The following is a 7,448-nucleotide window of genomic DNA, read 5'->3' as shown; positions in this document are numbered from 1 at the left end:
AACCAAGGTGCTACAGAAAGTAGCAAAGTAGAAAAGTGAACCAACTGAATTAACATTACAAAGGTTTGTCTTTACTATGAGTGTAACCTTCGTAGCATCCCTACATTTTAGGAGGTCTTGTTATAACCACTTTTACATCACAAGAGCAAAGGTGAGAAACCACTGCAAGTCCATACTTTGCTTATAAAGGCCTGACTGCATCTGCCAGTGGTTGCCAGGTGAGTAAACGTAAAACTTTTTTTAAAATAAATATATCATTGGAATTTCTAAAAAGTTATTTTCTCCTGCAAAAGCTATAAGAGAAACTTTCAAGCTTGTTTTATAATTTTCATAGAGTTGGTCTAGATCAGCATTGTACAATACAAATATAATGTGAGCCACATATGTAATTTTAATGTTTCCAGTGGCCACATTACAAATGTAAAAAGAAATTGATAAAATTAATATATTTTATTTAACCCGTATCCAATACCTTTTTTTAATCAAATGGAATTAGAAGAACATTGTTACAGGAGAAAACTTCAACTTTACCAGCCTCTAAAATTACCTGTCTTGGAGAAAAAATAAAAAGGTATAAAAATAAGATGATTTCTGATTAGATATCTATTAATGTATAACAATTAGTAATATTCAGCTATACACATTCCAAGTCAAATATATGCTAACTTTACTGTTTTGCTCTTTGATATGGATTTGAGGTTTCCTACCACAGTTATTCAAGATTTCTCTCTCAAAGTTCATGTAGCAACAGAAAATTACAAGAAGACACAGTAAGGGTGGGTCTGTTTTTCATCTCTCCCTGGATCATTCAGATTTGGTCTAACCATGGACTTTCTATTAACTTCAAAATGAAACCAATGCTTAGAATAACTCAATATAATACAAAGAGCAAAGTAGGAAATCAGCACATCAATTTTGTTCTGCTCAGCACATATTTTGATATGACACATATGGAAGAAAGTGAAAAGAACATGATTTTTTTGTAATCTAACTGTCCTGACTTCTAATCCTCTGATATGTTACCTTGGACAAGCAGCAAACTCTGAGTCTGTTTGTTTACCAGTAAATTAAAAATACAACTCATAGGATGCAGTGAGATCAAGTGACAAAGTAGATGAGAAGCTCCTGGCTCAGTCCCTTGGGTATCATAAGCACTCAATAAATGGTGACTTGACACAGAAAAATCTTTCCAGACCAATCTTCCAAAGTTGAACAAAAAATTGGATCAATTCCGCATACTTTATTTTAGGAAGTATTTCCATGAAATGATGAAAAAATATTTTTAAAATATCTTGAAAACTTACTTCTCGAGATTTGCCTTGAAATGGAAGCAGAATTCAGTGCTTCAAATACATACATATTGAGCCTCCTCCATATGTATGTGCGCAGAATACTTTGGAAATGTAAAAGTCATACACTTCTAATAGCATGTTAACTTATTTTTTCACTTGGACAAGTAAAAACATATATTTCTATAAAATGGGCTGAAATGTCAGCACCACAGCTCTGTAGGCAATGCTCTATACCCCAAAATAGACTCATAAAATGTTTCCACTACCAGGTCCCAAAGGGGATGCCAAGTAATTGGCTAGATTGGCTCACGTTCTCCTCTCCTCCCAATTCTCCACTCCCCATGCCTTCTCTTCAAAGGAAAGACAAAGAAAAAAAGGGGGATCCATCCCTTGATTTCTTTCTTAATCTTTATTCAATTTTAAAATTGAGAACAAAAACTTGCATATTTTATTATCTTCATAAATATAAACTGATTTTAAAAGATGAGTATACCAATAGACAGCTCTAAAAGGAACTTTTATTTTAGTGTCCTAAAAGGGATAAAAAATGTTGGGGCATGGGAAGGTTAGTTTCAAAGGAGAATGAACAGGGAAAGGGTGTTTTCGTATTCTGTTTATTTAACTGATCTTCAAGGATGAATTGATATTGAGGCAAGCAAGCATTTTAGGCAAAGGACACAGTCTGAATAAATACCTGGAGACAGATAGCAGCATGTCCAGGGAATGGAGAGTAGACAATCCAGGGACTGAATTACTGGACAGAACTGAGAGAGCCCCGTGAGAGAGACAGGGAATTAGTGGGAAATAGGATTGAAAAGTAGCATTGGATAAAGTACCTTGAGACCTGTCCAGCCTATAGATTTTAGGTTATGTGTGTGGTCTCTAGGTGGAAAACTGCTATGTGATGGTTTTCAAAAATATTAATAGGAAGATGTTAGCATTTTCAGATAATGTTATTACCAATAATTACTGGCTAATTTCAAAATAAAAATAGATATTATTAGGCAAAACATTAATTTGACTCAAATCCGAAATAACAGTATAGTTGCCTATCCCAAAATCCCTGATTAATGGGTACACTGAGGTTTTTTTAATTCGTGTTAAGTGGGAGAAAATTGAATGACTTACAGAGGCGTTGGCCTTTCAGTCCTTTGAGACTTGATTTCACATATGCTGATGCTTCTTAAATCTGAGTGAAGCTGCTTCCAAGTAGCTTCACTGGCAGAATTCTTTATAAATGCTTTCCTCACAAGGATATTGCTACAGACGGTGACATCCTGAACAAGCTGTTCTACCCCAGGGAATGAGCTCCATGAGGGCTTCAGGAGCACTATGCTGAGTCCTCTAAGTCCAGCAATGGCTGGAAAAAGCTAGAATTTCTAATATTATTTACTTGGAGTATATTAGAATCAAAGAATTGGAAGACCTCTGTCCTAGTCTGCTTGGGCTGCTCTAACAGACTACCATAAACTGGGCAGCTTAAATAACAAATATTTATTTCTCACAGCTCTGGAGACTTGAATTCTGAGATCAGGTTCTTGGTGAGGGCCCTCTTCCTGGTTTACAAATTCCATTTTCTATCCGTAACCTCACATGGCAAGGAGAGAGACCTCGTGTCTGTTCATCCCTTTATAAGAGCATTAATCTCATCGTGAGGGCTCCACTCTCATGACCAAATATAACCCTATTTATCCCCCAAAGGCCCCACCTCCAAATAGATCATATTGGGGGTTAAGGTTTTGACATAATGAATTTTGGGAGGACACAAACGTTCAGTCCATAGCAGCCTCCTAGAGACCATATAGTTTAATTGATAAGAATTGTATTTCTACTAAATAACTTCAATAGAGTCTTTTTTTCAATACATGGCTTACAGTGAGAATATTTTAACAAGGAGAGCTGAGACCTTAACAGGTAACTCTGTTTTAGGTTATACAAATTGATGGTTAATCACAGAGCTGGGAGTAGGACCCCAGTCTTCTGAGTCACAAAAATCTTGGAAAATTTATTAGAGGTAATGCCTGTGTCTACAGCCTAACTGAATAGTAGCTTTGGGCAAGCACACTTACCTTGCATTAGCACACACACCTCAGGACATAGCATCTTCATGGAGATTTGTTTCCCATATGTGATACTTTCTCCATCTCTTTCTAACTCTTAAATAACCATAATTATATATTTCATTTTTTAAAAATTTAAATAGTTGAATTTTCTGTTTTTTAAAATCACTTTTCACTTCTTAGCACCATTAATTTATTTTTACTACATCCATAATTTTTATTAAATGCTTCCCTATTATGAATTTTAAAAATCATAATAATAGTAAACATTTAGTGCCTATAGTATGGCCAGGCACTGTCCCTAAATCTTTTAGATACATTAACTCCTTTTATATTTCCTCCCATCCTTTGAGATAGGTACTACTCCTAGCCCCATGCTACAGAAGATGATACTGAATCTTAGAATGGTTACATACCTTTCTCAGCATCACAAAGCCAGCAGGTGGTAGAGCTGGACCCAAATCCTATGAATGTGTCTTGTTTGTACTTTTCAGCATTTTTGGTGTTATAGATAAATAGATATGCCTACATATGCATTGTCCTAGAAGTTGTATGTAACCAGTTAGCCAAATGCCATCAATAGGTAATCAAAAATATTATCTAGATAAGAAAAATATAGGCAGACCAGAATGATACCATGGTTATTTGACAGAAAACACCTGCTTTCTAAGTGTAGTCTTTAATTTAAGCTCATAATTAAGGCAAAATATGCTACAAAGTTATTTTTTCCTTAGAGAAAATTAATCCTAATTTGGAAATTAGTACAGTAATTTTTTTGTGAAGGAACTTCAGAGATGTAATGCTACTGTAAGCATTAAGAGCATCATTTGGAAGCTTTGGTTTAGAAGAGACTTAAACAAGACAGATTTCTCTAACATCTCCTGTCCAGCAGTGTGCAACTTTGACAATCAGCCCACTTTAGTCAGAGAGAACTGTCATTTTTTTAAAAAAATTTGCTTTTTACATAAAAAGCTGTTTTCCAACCGAACGTGATCCACTTAGTTCCACACTGGGGCTAAACTGAAAAAATTTAATCGCTCTTTTGTATGTCTTAGCTAAAAAAGCACTAATTCCTTTAGCCATTCTTTCCATGACACGGTTTCCAGATCCTCTCTGACTCACCCCCTGTACATTAGAAAAGCTCAAAATTGTTAATTTCTCTCAGTAAAAAGTTTCCAGAGCAATTCTCAGTTCTCTAGATTTCTGCATAATACAGTGTGTAATGAGGACCTGATCTTTCTTGATGTGTGACTGTTTCACTTTTGCTAATGCAATATAAGCTAAGTTTGTTGCAGCTACCTTAGCAACTAAGTCATTCTGTGGACTCAAAATATCTACAGATCTTTATTCTATGGACTCTTATAATAAAGCTTTGTTTCCCTTCTCCTATATTTCTTTTTTTAACCTTAACTTGCAGCTTTATGTTGGTCTTCACTGGTTTAATTCCATCATTCATTCTACCTTCTCCAAAAATATTTGCCTCCCAATTTCTTGTATTCTAAGGCTTTAACTAGCCCTCCTAGGAATGCATACTTCATAAAATTTTGTAAGTGCAAACTATGTTTTAGTTTTTGGTGAAAATATTGAATCGAATTAAGGTCCACTTTGAATAGATAGTACTTGAAGGAATTTTTTTTAATGATTTACAGGATTCCTCAGTGTTCACTTCTAGAGCCAAAAAGTTGCAAGAGATACTTCAGAGAAGCTCTTATATCCATCCTATACAGTTTGCCTCAACTGTGATCCAGCAGTTAAAGATGCCCAAAGAAGCTCATATAGTTCAAGTTAAACATTGCCCATAGATCTATTTTATTTCCTGAAAAATAAAAATTACATTAATAAAGTCTCTTTATTTATTTTGCCAAGATTTATATTTCTTTTTAAACTCTAAGACAATATTCAAAGTTGTATTAACATTAAAAAGAATGCAAGATTAAAGAGCATTCTTACTAAAAACAGAAATCAGTTACTTAGATTTTGTTTAATTCAATTCAATTATTGAGCAATTCTTAATGCAGCAAAAGAATGACTGCAATTCCCTCTCCGCAAAAGTAGGACATGTGAATCAAATACAGGGTAAGAGAAATAATTTCATTAATGTTAATCAGAAATTAACTTTTTTATTTAAAAAAAAGAAATTAACTTTATTGGAAATATGTGGCTTCCCTATAAATAACTGTATTAAAGAGATTTCCCCCCACACAAGTTCCTTTAAAATTAAAGTTCTCCTTAAGAACTGAGCTTACTACATATATATATATATATATATATATATACACATGCAACACATATATATGTATTGCACAAGTGGTTGAAATCTCACAAAGAATAAAATATAAATGAATTGTTTAAAGCCAACTTTTTTCTTTCTTTCTCTTGGGGAACTTGAGAAAATACTCGCTGAAGGATTTGGTAGAATGGCAGTAAATATTTTAACTGCTTGTTATATTTGAACTTTATTAATAAATTGTGTGTTCATGACATTTTGTTATCTCCGAGAGCAAACTGTGAACGTAGGAAAGTGTTTGACTGATGTGACTTTATAACAAAGGTCCATGGGGCATCTGCCTCTGGGAGCTGAGAAATGACGTAATCCGCTAAGGACCGGAGGATTCCTTTCCTGTAGACGACCTCCAATGCGTCGGGCACCACCCTGCTAAATGTAGTGCGTCGGTTTTGTTTAACAAAAAGGACATTTTTTTAAAAATGCAGTGAAGGTTGAGAATTTTTTACTGCAAAACAAGGTCTTAAGAAGAGACCGAATCATTGCCTTGCATTTACATATGTATCCGCTAGGAACCTCTTGCAATCAGGGTGAAACCTGGCTCTCCCCAACGGGAGAGGTGCTCATTCCCGGTGGAAGGCAGGTCCAAGAGTGAGGTGTGCGCTACTTCACACACTCACGCCCACACGTTACTGTTAAAGAGTCACACGTCTTCTGCTTTATCCCCTAAATCTGCAGCAATTTGTGATATGGAATAATTCTGGTTGCCAACTTGTGAAACAAAAAGCGCCCTGTCCTTACCAGGGGACTGTTTGATGATCTATTTGCCAATATCAATATTTGGATGGAAAGCTTAAAATATGTTGTTTTCCCAAGAGTTAGACATTAAAGGAGGGAGAGCACCACTGATGAAATATTAGCAGCAAATCGGTTAACCACTAACTTCTTTCTGTAGTCGTCGAGGCTCTTTTAAGTTTTCAGGAGAAAGGAAACTTCATTCTCTTTGCTCAGAACAGAGACTCCTCCACATCTGCTCTCTTAACCACAGCGTCTTCCCCGGCCGGTAGGTGACTTCGCCTACAGCCTTGAGGTCAAATCAGGCGGCGTCTGGAGACGCAGCCGTCAGCCCAGAGGCCCGCCAGGGCGGTCCCCTGCGGCTCCCCCGGGCCGGTAGCCGGGAGGGTGGTCCTACCCCAGAGGTGCGCACCAGGTGGCGAACCACCGGTGCAAGGGGGCGCTCCGACCGGCCTCGGAAGTTCGCTCGGCTCGTAGCCTTTCTCAGGTTCCCGACTGGAGAGCGCCGGCGTGAGGTCGACCGCGGCCGCGGTGGGACACGCGCGCAGACTCTGGAATGCGGGTTCGCGCGGCCGAGGCGCCGCTCGCAGCCCCGGTCCAGCCTGCGCCCCAACGAGGGGCATCTCAGGGGCTCGGCTCTCCTTCTGCGAGCCACAGAGACTTTTTATTCCGCATCTCTACTTACGGCACTTTGCAGGTTAAAGTTTACTTTATCAAAATCCACAGCGGAAATCCATGTTGTTGGGGACAGGCAGGACAGGTTGGAAAGGAGAAGTTGAGTGAATATTAATCTTGACCTTTCTCTAAAGTTCTTTAATGATTTTTCGAATGAAGGAGTTGGCGCCCTCCCCATCCCCCCACCCTTCTCCCCTCCCCGACTAATCCTTGATGTAATGACCGTGTTTGTGTTTTTCTTTCTGTTGAATTCACAGAACACCGCGGCAAAGAGGTTAAACTAGATTACGAATGGTTTTCAGCTGCTTACGATGAGGTGCGTTCTAAGCGCACCTCCTCGGCACCCAAACCCTGTTTTCTTGTCCAGAGGTAAAGGGTATTCGTGGGCGAGGGAGGGGCACA

Source organism: Globicephala melas, chromosome 10 (assembly GCF_963455315.2).
Source record: "Globicephala melas chromosome 10, mGloMel1.2, whole genome shotgun sequence".
NCBI lineage: Eukaryota > Metazoa > Chordata > Mammalia > Artiodactyla > Delphinidae > Globicephala > Globicephala melas.
Note: the sequence above shows the minus strand (reverse complement) of the source record.